The sequence below is a fragment of the Pristiophorus japonicus genome, chromosome 3 (genome assembly GCF_044704955.1).
Source record: "Pristiophorus japonicus isolate sPriJap1 chromosome 3, sPriJap1.hap1, whole genome shotgun sequence".
NCBI lineage: Eukaryota > Metazoa > Chordata > Chondrichthyes > Pristiophoridae > Pristiophorus > Pristiophorus japonicus.
In genome coordinates this window covers 29,653,548-29,665,632 of record NC_091979.1, presented here as the reverse complement: position 1 = coordinate 29,665,632, position 12,085 = coordinate 29,653,548, and the positions used below count along the sequence as shown (strand labels likewise).

General features: G+C 47.4%; 1 protein-coding gene across 1 annotated transcript in view; it reads right to left on the bottom strand.

Annotated features, from left to right (window-relative positions):
* The window catches only part of LOC139253699 (contactin-associated protein-like 5), a 1,150,822-nt gene that overhangs the window by 16,108 nt on the left and 1,122,629 nt on the right, over positions 1–12,085 (bottom strand). The window lies entirely within an intron of this gene.

The following is a 12,085-nucleotide window of genomic DNA, read 5'->3' as shown; positions in this document are numbered from 1 at the left end:
CATCACGTGACTGGCTAAGCCACTCACAATGCAACAGCTCTACAACTATTTTAGATGCACCTGTAAATCAAATGTAAATCAAGTGACCCCTGATTAAAGGAGGGGCACCAAAGCCGACACATTAAACGAATGAACTTTTAACAATAATGGTTCAAATTAAAATTTGGTTGCCGGGGGTGCACTCCAGTCCCTCCGGCGCCCACCTCTCGCGGAAGGTCACGAGCGTACCGGTGGACACCACGTGCTTCATCTCCAGGGACATCTTGACTCGGATGTAACCGCGGAAGAGAGGCAGGCAGTCGGGCTGAACGACCCCCTCGACCGCCCGCTGCCTGGACCGGCTGATGGCCCCCTTGGCCGTGCCCAGGAGCAGTCCTACGAGGAGGCCCTCAGACCTGCCCGCTCCCCTCTGCACAGGGTGCCCAAAGATCAGGAGTGTGGGACTGACGTGCAACCAGAATTTGAGGAGCAGCCCCTTCAGATATTGGAAGAGGGGCTGCAGCCTCGCACATTCCATACAAACATGAAACACGGACTCCTCCAAACCGCAGAAATTGCAGGCAGCCTGGGAGCCCGTGAGCTGACTTAAAAATTTATTGCACGAAACTGCTCCGTGCAACACCCTCTTTTTTCTCTTTTTTTTTCTTTTTTTTTGCGTGTTCGGACGGCAGACGAGGATGGCAATGTGGAGCGTGTGCAAGAGCAGCCCGTACAGGAAACCCCTCCGCACAGGAAACCCCTCCGCACAGAACTGAAAGGCACGGGGGGGATTTCCCCGAGGAGGCTCAAGTTGTGAGGCGCTGGCTCCCGAGGGAGTTTTCGGGGCTTGGCGCCGATGAGGAAATCCGTCCTAATTCACAATGTGTGGGCGTCACTGGCAAGATCAGCATTTATTGTCCATCCCTAATTGCCCTTCAGAGGATTGTTGAGAGTCAACCACATTGCTGTGGGTCTGGAGTCACATATAGGCCAGACCGGGTAAAGGTGGCAGATTTCCTTCCCTAAAGGACATTAGTGAACCAGATGGGTTTTTATGAAAATCCAGTAGTTTCATGGTAACCATCATTAATACTAGCATTTTATTCCAGATTTATTCAACTGAATTTAAATCCCCCAGCTGCTGAGGTGGGATCTGAATGCAAATCTCCGGATTACTAACCACTATGCTACCATTCCCCCCTTTACAGCCAATGAATAGATCTAGTTATCTCCAGCTACATTCTAACAGTGACTGCACTTCAAATGTACTTCATTGGCCTTGAAGCGCTTTAGGACTTCCTGAGGCCGTGAAAGGCGCTAGATAAATTCACATTCTTTCTTTCCTTCTGTGCTCCCTTGTGATAATGTCGGGCAGTTATTAAATCTCTTCAACACCAAAGCCTTCAAGATGGCGTCCCTATCAAAGTAACTATTTTTCTTAAATTCAACCATGTTCTTTTGCCATTATCTTTTAACTCACAGATTAATCCGTGGTAAGATTTTGTTAACAGTCAACATTTTCTTTTGAGGCAACGAGGGGAAAGTGAGGATAAAACGTTAGCATTCTGTTATTTGAACCATTCAGCACTCTGGCAGTCAGCAACGCAAGCCTACGGGAAATACAAACCAGCTTTTTGCCTTTGAGGTTCATAATTTTATGAAAAATTACAGCATTCAAGCTGTTTATTTTTCTTCTTCAAGGCTGGTGCAGAGATAGAGGGAATGCTGTCAAAGCACAGCAGTACCATTGTGGTTTGTTTCCTATTCATCACAGGGTTCGCAATAAGACAGACATCGCTCGGTAGCACCTCACCCAGATACAAGAAATCAAGAACTTGCATTGATATAACGCCTTTCATGACCACCGGACCATCCTAATGCACTTTACAGCCAATGAAGTACTCTTGAAGTGCAGTCACCGTTGTAATGTAGGAAACGCGGTGGCCAATTTGCGCACAGCAAGCTCCCATCAAACAGCAAATGAACTTAATGACCAGAAAATCTGTTTTAGGTGTTGGTTGAGAGGTAAATACTGGTCAGGCCCCTACTGCGCTGCTCTTCTTTGGAATAGTGTCATGGAATCATTTACATCCACCTGAGAGGGCAGACGGGACCTCGGTTTAACGTTTCATCCAAAAGACGGCATCTCCGACAATGCAGCGCTCCCTCAGTTCTTGACGGGGCGTGAGCCTGGATTTTGAGCTCACGTCTCTGGAGTGAGGTTTGTAACCACAACCTTCTGACTCAGAGACGAGAGTGCAACTTACTGAGGCACAGCTGACACCTTGAGAAAAATAAATGAATGACTTTGAACAGCAGACACTTTGGCTGGAATTCTCTTCGGGCAGGTGGGTTGGGGGCGGGCTGGGCGGGGGCCTGAGGTGGGTGGGAAAGTTGGGAGGCCGGGTTACCTCTAGGCCCTGCCGACTTAGGCCTCGGTTTGAGAGGCTGGCTGGCTGCGGGTGGGTAGGCCTAAGTTGCGAGGGCTCGGTCCAGGGGGGGAGGGATCGTGGGAGGGGGAGGGGTTGTGGATCGGTGGGAGAGGGGTGGCAAACAGGAGGGGGGAGAGCGGATTGGTGGGGGGGGGGAGGTGCGTTGCGGGATCGGCAGGGGATCGGGGATTTGCAGGCGATAGGGGTATATCGTGGATCGCGGGGTGGGGGGTCCATAGGGATTGGTGAAGGGGGGGCGGACGATTGTCGCTGGCCTTATCATCATCGTTGGAGATGTGGGGGGTGGGGGGGGGCGAGGCCTGGGGAGGCGATCGGAAGCTTCGTGTGGGGGTCTCCTATCACGGGGGGGTGGGGTTAGGCAGGGACCCTGGATCCAGGAGCTAGGTATATAGCCACTTACCTCCTGGATGCAGCAGTCCCTGTCTTGGCTCAACTGCCGTGTTTCATGAATTGTGTGAAACCTGTACCCAGGCAATTAAATTCACAATGGACGGCAAAAATAGACGCTTCCCGTCTCATTACAATAGTCAAATTGTGAGAGCGGATTGGCTGCCAGCCCTGCCTCCGGGAAAACCGGAAGTGTGCGGTTTGGAGGCGGGATCAGCTCAGGATTGACATTTTTAACAATTCAACTGCCCCCAAGCCGTTTGTTGCTTGGGATATTCACGGCTTTTATTCTTCTACCAGTAAAGTAATGTCACCTTTAACATCCATCCAAACATGCAAACAAGGTCACAGCTTAAATTCCCAGCCAAAGTATAACACCTCTGACAAAGCAGCGCTCTCACAGTATTGCACTGATAAAGATAAATAAATAATTCGATAAAATCAGTAACCAGGGAGAGGCCTGCACATCAATTCAACTCCTTCACATTCAAAATTAAGATGTAGATGAGATCCTTGGCAAAAGGTATGAGATACTTTATCCACTTGATGTAATATCGGAAGATATGTTATTTACCCAAGTGAAGTAATCCAAACTCAAACACACTTAGTGGGATGATTGTCAGTCGATCAGGAGTTGAATTTGAAGCTGCAGAATTATTGGACACCCACCAGATGGAGCTATTGCATAACAGAATTTCAATATTATTCAGTACCTACTGGATCGAACGCAGGCTTTATAACCGATTAAAGTACAGGAACTGTTGATTTTTTTATTGTGTTCTATGTACTTAGAAACATAGAAAATAGGTGCAGGAGTAGGCCATTCGGCCCTTCGAGCCTGCACCGCCATTCAATGAGTTCATGGCTGAACATGCAACTTCAGTACCCCATTCCTGCTTTCTCGCCATACCCCTTGATCCCCCTCGTAGTAAGGACTACATCTAACTCCTTTTTGAATATATTTAGTGAATTGGCCTCAACAACTTTCTGTGGTAGAGAATTCCACAGGTTCACCACTCTCTGGGTGAAGAAGTTTCTCCTCATCTCGGTCCGAAATGGCTTACCCCTTATCCTTAGACTGTGACCCCTGGTTCTGGACTTCCCCAACATTGGGAACATTCTTCCTGCATCTAACCTGTCTAAACCCGTCAGAATTTTAAACGTTTCTATGAGATCCCCTCTCATTCTTCTGAACTCCAGTGAATACAAGCCCAGTTGATCCAGTCTTTCTTGATATGTCAGTCCCGCCATCTCGGGAATCAGTCTGGTGAACCTTCGCTGCACTCCCTCAATAGCAAGAATGTCCTTCCTCAAGTTAGGAGACCAAAACTGTACACAATACTCCAGGTGTGGCCTCACCAAGGCCCTGTACACATGTAGTAACACCTCCCTGCCCCTGTACTCAAATCCCCTCGCTATGAAGGCCAACATGCCATTTGCTTTCTTAACCGCCTGCTTTGTACCTGCATGCCAACCTTCAATGACTGATGTACCTTGACACCCAGGTCTCGTTGCACCTCCCCTTTTCCTAAGCTGTCACCATTCAGATAATAGTAGATTAGCTTTAAGAAATTGATGTGATTTTAATAATTCCATAAGTCATTCATGCTATTTTTCAGTCAGTTGGGACCCATCAGTAATTGGGTTTACTTATTTATTTATTGGGTAATATTGTTGTACATTATAAAGAGGGGTGAGCGAATGAAGGCATTTAAGGTGATGAAAGGAGTCGATAGCCTAAATACACTGGTGGGGAATCGTGAACAAAGGGGGAAAACATACTTTAAATTAACACTCGGCCATTTAGGAGCGAAATTGAGAAGCACTTTCTCACACAAAAAGGTAGTAGAAATATGGAACTCGCTCCCTCAGAAGGCTGGACTTTTCAAGACAGATCGATAGATATCTGTTGGGTTAGTGAGTCAAGGGAACCAGCACTGTGGTAAAGAATTTAAATATCAAGGGGACAGGAGTCACATTCTGCACACCAGTAAGTAAGCAGTTGTACATCATCATATGGATCACAGCCGTGCAACTTGGTGGGAGATCCACACCCCATCTTACAGGCTTGGGCTCACCTTCAACCCGGGTCCTGCTGTTAAAATGACAGAGGGCTCGCACAGTGCCTCACCCACTTGCCCCAGTCACCTTCTTTACACAAATGCATAGTGTGTCAGCTGTGGCTCAGTGGGTAGCACTCTGAATCAGAAAACTGTGGGTTCAAATCCCACTCCAGGGACTTGAGCACAAAATCTAGGCTGAGATTCCCAGTGCAGTGCTGAGGGAGTGCTGCGCTGTCAGAGGTGCCGTCCTTCAGATAAGATGTTAAACTGAGACCCTGTCTGCTCTCTCAGCTGGATGTAAAAGATTCCAAGGCACTATTTTGAAGAAGAGTGGGGGGTTGGGAGTTATTTGACCAATATTTATTCCTCAATCAACATCACAAAAACAGATTATCTGATCATTATCACATTGTTGGTTGTAGGAGTTTGCTGTGTGCAAATTGGCTGCCGTGTTTCTTATATTACAAAGGTACTTCATTGGCTGTAAAGCGCTTTGGGATGTCTGGTGGTTGTGAAAGATGCTATATAAATGCAAGTCTTAATTTCTTTAACTAAAGCGTTAAGTTCACTTCGTTGCCTGGTAATGAGTGTGTAGCCATAATGTAGATTACGCAGTATCTCTTCTGCTGGCACCAGGCAACATCTACTCAATCAGAAGGTTAAGGGTTCAAGCCCCACTACAGTGCTTTCAGCACGAATTCTGGGCAGACATTCCAGTGCAATACTGAGGGAGTGCTGCACTGGAGGAGGTGCCGTCTTTCAGATGAGAGGTTAAATTCAGGTCGACGTAAAAGATCGGGGGAGTGGAGTTGAGGCCAGGATCAGATCAGCCATGATCTTATTAAATAGCGGAGCAGGCTCGAGGGGCTAAATGGCTTACTCCTGTTCTTATGGCACTATTTCGATGAAGAGCAGGGGAGTTATCCCCCCGGTGTCCTGGCCAATATTTATCCCTCAGTCAACATAACAAACACAGATTATCTGGTCATTATCACATTGCTGTTTTTGGGCACTTGCTGTGCGCAAATTGCTGTCGCGTTTCCCACATCATCATCATCATCGGTGTTGCGTAAGCAATAACTCAATAGGTTTAATACCGTGAACTCAGTCAGGTGCGACCTGACTCTACTTTATTAGCTCTCAAAGTGAGAATTAAGCATGGAGGCTTTCTTTATATACAAGGGCTGCACGTGTGTGTCTGTGGCCCAATGACCTCTGACAGTCGCTCCCCCTGGTGGCAGGTAAACCCAGGAATACATACATTACATCATCCCCCCCAAGAGTTTGGTATAAGTCCTATTTACAAATTGAGACGGTCCGGGGCTTTCCGCTCCCTAGTTGATTGTCTCAGTTCAATTCCAGATCTGGGTGAGCTCTCCGAGTCATTCATGACTTGAGGCTAGGTAGCTGATTTAATGGGAGTGGCAGTGTCCATGTCGGGGATTGAAGGTCCAGATTCATTGACTACAGCAGGGTCTTCTGATGGCTGAATGTGAATCGGTTGGTCATTGATGGTGTCTTCTTCAAGCTGTTCCGGTTCGTCTGTGTGCCGCAATTTCATCTGATCAATGTGCCTCCTGCATGTTTGCCCATTAGTGAGCCTGACAATAAGCACCCTGTTACCCTCCTTGGCCGTAACAGTCCCAGTGACCCACTTGGGGCCTTGACCATAATTTCCTCGATCATGATAACCACTGCTGATGTTGACGTCTGTTTTCGATGTGATCGTTAAGATTAGGGTGGACAAGCGAGAGCCTGGTCTAGCGACCTCTCTTCATCAACAGTTCAGCAGGAGGGACCCCGGTAAGCATGTGGGGTCTCATCCTGTAACTAAGCGTGACAAGCGAGTCTGCAAAGAACCGTGAGTTACGCGTTTCAGGCTCTGCTTGATGGTTTGGACGGCCCGCTCCGCTTGGCCATTGGACGCGGGTTTGAATGGTGCTGACCTTACGTGTTTGATACCATTGAGTCTCATAAACTCTTGAAACTCCAAACTTGTGAAGCACGATCCGTTGTCGCTCACAACGATATCGGGCAGACCATGAGTGACGAACATGGCACGAAGGCTCTCAATGGTGGCTGTTGATGTGCTGGATGACATGATTACACATTCTATCCATTTGGAATACGCATCCACCACCACCAAAAACATTTTACCCAGTAAAGGACCCCCATAGTCGATGTGGATCCTTGACCATGGTTTGGATGGCCACTACCATAGACTTAGCAGAGATTCCACTGGTTCATTGCTTAACTGCATGCAAGTATTGCACTGATGCACATGACTCCTAATCAGAGTCAATGCCAGGCCACCAAACGTGAGACTTGGCAATGGCCTTCATCATCACCATACCGGGTTGGGTACTGTGTAAATCTCATACAAATCTCTCCCTGCCTTTCTTGGGTATAACAAAACAATTACCTCATAGCAAACAATCAGATTGAATGGATAGTTTGTCTTTGCGATGGTTGTAATGTTTGGTCTCATCACAGACTCCCCTGGGAATGGCTGATCAATCACCACTAAGGACACAACGTTTTATAACTGATAAGATCGGATTCTGGCTGGTCCAGGTCCTAACTTGTTGAGCAGTCACAAGCGACCCTTGGCCTCTCAAAGTCATCCATGACCAACAGTTGATCTGTGGACTGTGACTTTTCTACCTCCGGCGTGCGCAACGTTAAACGGCTCAATGCATCGGCACAATTCTTGGTGCCAGGTCTATGGTGAATGACATAATCATAGGCAGATAATGTCAGCACCCACCTCTGGTTGCGGGACGACACGTTGGTATTGATATCTCTATGCTCTGAAAACAAAGATATGAACGGCTTGTGATCAGTTTCAAGCTCGAAATGAAGCCCAAACAGATACTGATGTATCTTTTTAACCCCATATACGCAGGCTAAAGCTTCTTTCTTTACCATGCCATGGGCTCTTTCCGCTTTAGACATGCTTCTCGACGCGTACGCAACCGGTTGTAGTTTGCCCGACTCTTGGATTGTTGGAGCATGCAACCAACCCTATGTGATGAAGCGTCGCGGGCCAATACTAAACGCTTGCACGGGTCATAATGTACCAGCAATTTGTTGGAACAAAGCAGATTTCAAGCCTTCTCGAAGGTCCTGTCTTGAGATACACCCCAAATCCAGTTGTCACCTTTTCTGAGCAGCATGTGCAGTGGCTCTAATAGTGTGCTCAAATTTAGCTAAGAAATTACCGAAGTAGTTGAGAAGACCAAGGAACGAATGCAGCTCCGTCACATTCTGGGTCTGGGTGCATTTTTGATGGCCTCTGTTTTCGAGTCCGTAGGCTTGATGCCGTCTGCAGCAATTTTCCTTCCCAGTAATTCAACTTCCAGTGCCATAAAGACGCACTTTGAATGTTTCAGCCTGAGCCCCACTTTGTCCAGACGACCTAGAACCTCTTCCAGGTTGTGCAGGTGTTTGGCAGTGTCACGGCCTGTGACCAGAATGTCATCTTGGAACACCACGGTTCTAGGGACGGACTTCAGTAAACTCTCCATGTTTCTCTGAAATATGGCTGCAGCCGAGCGAATTCCCAAAGGACACCTGTTGTAAATGAACAGCCCTTTATGCGTATTGATGAATGTAAGTTTCTTCGCCGATTCGACAAGCTCCTGTGTCATATAGGCCGACATCAGATCCAATTTGGTGAATGACTTTCCCCCAGCTAGCATTGCAAACAGGTCATCAGCCTTTGGTAACAGGTACTGATCCTGTTTCGAAACTCGGTTGATTGTAATCTTGTAGTCTCCACAAATCCTGACAGTGCCATCACTCTTCAGCACAGGAACAATGGGACTAGCCCATTCGGTAAATTCAACCGGTGAAATGACCCCTTGCGTTGGAGTCTGTCCAGTTCGATTTCGACCTTCTCCTTCATCATGTACGGGACCACCTGGGCTTTGTGATGGACGGGTCTTGGTTTCGGGTCCAGGTGGATCTGCACCTTGGCTCCCTTGAAGTTGCCGATGCCCGCTTCAAACAACGAGGGAAATTTGCTCACCACTTGAGCACACGAAGCGTCATCCACCGATAACAAAGCTTTAATATCGTTCCAATTCCACTTTATTTTTTCGAGCCAACTCCTGCCGAACAGCGTTGGACCATTGCCTGGAATGATCCACAGTGATAGATCATGAACCGCCCCATCGTATGACACCTTAACTGCTGCACTGTCAATCACTGGTATGAGCTCTTTGGTGTAGGTATGCAATTTTACATTTACTTGACTCAGCTTGGATTTCACGGCCTTGGTGTCCCACAGCTTTTCGAAAGTCCTTTGGCTTATAATTGACCGACTCGCACCCGTATCTAAATCCATAGATACCGGCACGCCGTTCAATTTTACTTCAATCATTATCGGTTGGCTCTTTGTCAGGGACGAATGTACACTGTACACTTCCTCCTCGGGTATCTCAGGTTGCATTGCCGGATCCGCTCCGGATCGGTCATCATCATCCACGTGGTGTGTCGCAGCACGCTTGCTGAGCTGTGGACACATCCGCTGAAGGTGCCCCATTTTCGCACAGCCTCTACAAATATACTGTGGGGCCAATGATTTCCCCCACAACGCCAGCAGGGTGAAATCGGATTCGTGCCCAATGGCGGATTTTGAGCAGCTACAGGTTTCGCAAACACAGTCGGGTCGGCCCTGCCAGGTGCAGCTCTGCCAACCCGACGACACAATCTGGTGCACAGTATTTGCCGTGGAGTTCCGACTCTGCGAGGATATCTGCTTTGTACTATCGACCGTGGTCAGGCAAGCCTGGGCGATCGTGATGGCCCTGCTCAGATCCAGCGAGACGCAGCCAGCAGCTTCTGCAGGATCACCTCGTGGTTTATGCCTATTACAAAGTCGTCGCGCAGCATGTCTTCCAACGCGGTTCCAAACTTACACGGCCCAGCGGGACGTCTCAGGTCAGCAACAAATTCCACCACATCCTGGCCCTCAGAACGAACATGCTTGTAAAAGCGATATCTCAAGATAATGATGCCTTCTTTAGGTTTGAGATGGTCCCGAATCAGTGCACGCAATTCCTCATAGGTCTTTTCCGTTGGATGTTCAGGTGAGAGCAGGTTTTTTATGAGGCCATAGATTTTTGGACCACAAATCGTGAGGAAAACCTCCCTGCGCCTAACTGCGTCACCGTCTTCATTCATCTTGTTGGCCATGAAGTATTGGTCGAGGCGATCGGTAAAATCCTCCCAATCCTCCCAGAATCGCTCCAGGATTCCAACGTGCTCATTTTTCTTGTGTGTGAAAGTTCGTATTGTGTCTCATCGCCAAATGTTGCATATGCAGAAACTCAATAGGCTTAGTACCGTGAACTCAATCAGGGGCGATCTGACTCTACTTTATTAGCTCTCAAAGTGAGGAATAAACATGGAGGCTTTCTTTATATACAAGGGCTGCACGTGTGTGTCTGCGGCCCAATGACCTCCGACGGTCGCTCCCCCTGGTGGCAGGTAAATCCAGGCATACATACATTACAATCGGTAGTCTCTCGAAATCGAGGAAGACTTGCTTCCACTCTAAAAGTGAGTTCTCAGGTGGCTTTACAGTTAAATACGGGAATTACAGTCTCTGTCACAGGTGGGACAGACAGTGGTTGAAGGAAAGGGTGGATGGGGAGTCTGGTTTGCCGCACGCTCCTTCCGCTGCCTGCGTTTGTTTCTGCATGCTCTCGGCGACGAGACTCGAGGTGCTGAGCACCCTCCCGGATGCTCTTCCTCCACTTAGGGTGGTCTTTGGCCAGGGATTCCCAGGTAGCGATGGGGATGTTGCATTTTATCAAGGAGGCTTTGAGGGTGTCCTTGAAACGTTTCCTACATTACAATAGTGACCATACTTCAAAAAACACTTCAATGGTTGTAACGCTTTGAGACTTCCTGGGGTTGTGAAAGGCACTATATAAATGCAAGTCGTTCTTTCTTTTTTTTAATTGTGTTCTCTTAATCAGAATATCATGTCAGTCCTTTCTGCTGTAAAGATACATTTTTATTAAGTGTTCCGCTCAAACAGTCTCCAGTGTTCCCTCATCCACAGTATCTCCCAGCTGCCTGTTATTCTTTTCTTCACTCATTTACCAAAGTGATGTTTCATTTTAAAGTGTCGTAGACATGCTATCATCCAGAAAATGCAAGACACAAAGTTGTGCGTGGTTTCCTTCCCCTGTCATGTTTATTCCCAGCTACCGCAAGCTGTAGACTTTGTAAATCCGAAACTAAAGAGCAGAGTTATTCCCTTATCTATATTTTCAGAGCATGGCCTTTCTTCACTTACAACATTTTTTTCTTAAGTCATGTTGATGGGGACATCTGCTCATAACCCTCTGTATCCGATCACTGAATGTGAACATGCAGGTACAGCAAGCAATTAACAGATCAAATGGTACGTTGGCCTTTATTGCAAGAGGATTTGAGTAGAAGAGTAAAGATGTCTTACTGAAACTATATAGGGCCCTGTTGAGACCACACCTGGAGTACTGTGCACAGTTTTGGTCTCCTTACCTAAGGAAGGATATACTTGCCATAGAGGGAGTGCGATAAAGGTTCCCCAGACTGATTCCTGGGATGGGGGGGGGATTGAATAGACTATGCCTATATTGTCTAGAGTTTAGAAGAATGAGAGGTAATCTCATTGAAACATACAACATTCTTACAGGGCTTGACAGGGTAGATGCAGGGAGGAAGTTTCCTCTGGCTGAGGAGTCTAGAACCAGGGGTCACAGTCTCAGAATAAGGGGTTGGCCTTTTAGGACTGTGATGAGGAGAAATTTCTTAATACGAATATAAGAACATAAGAAACGGGAGCAGGATTGGCCATATGGCCCATCGAGCCTGCTCCACCATTTAATACGATCGTGGATGATCCGATCATGGAATCAGCTCCACTTCCCTGCCCGCTCCCCATAACTCCTTAATCCCTAATTGGTTAAGAAACTGTCTACCTCTATCTTAAATTTATTCAATGTCCCGGCTTCCATAGCTCTCTGAGGCAGCAAAAACCATAGACTTACAACCCTCTGAGAGAAGAAATTCCTTCTCATCTAGTTTTAAATGGGCGGCCCCTTATTCTAAGATTATGCCTCCAAGTTCTAGTCTCCCCTATCAGTGGAAACATCCTCTCTGCATCCACCTTGTCAAGCCCCCTCATAATCTTATACATTTTGATAA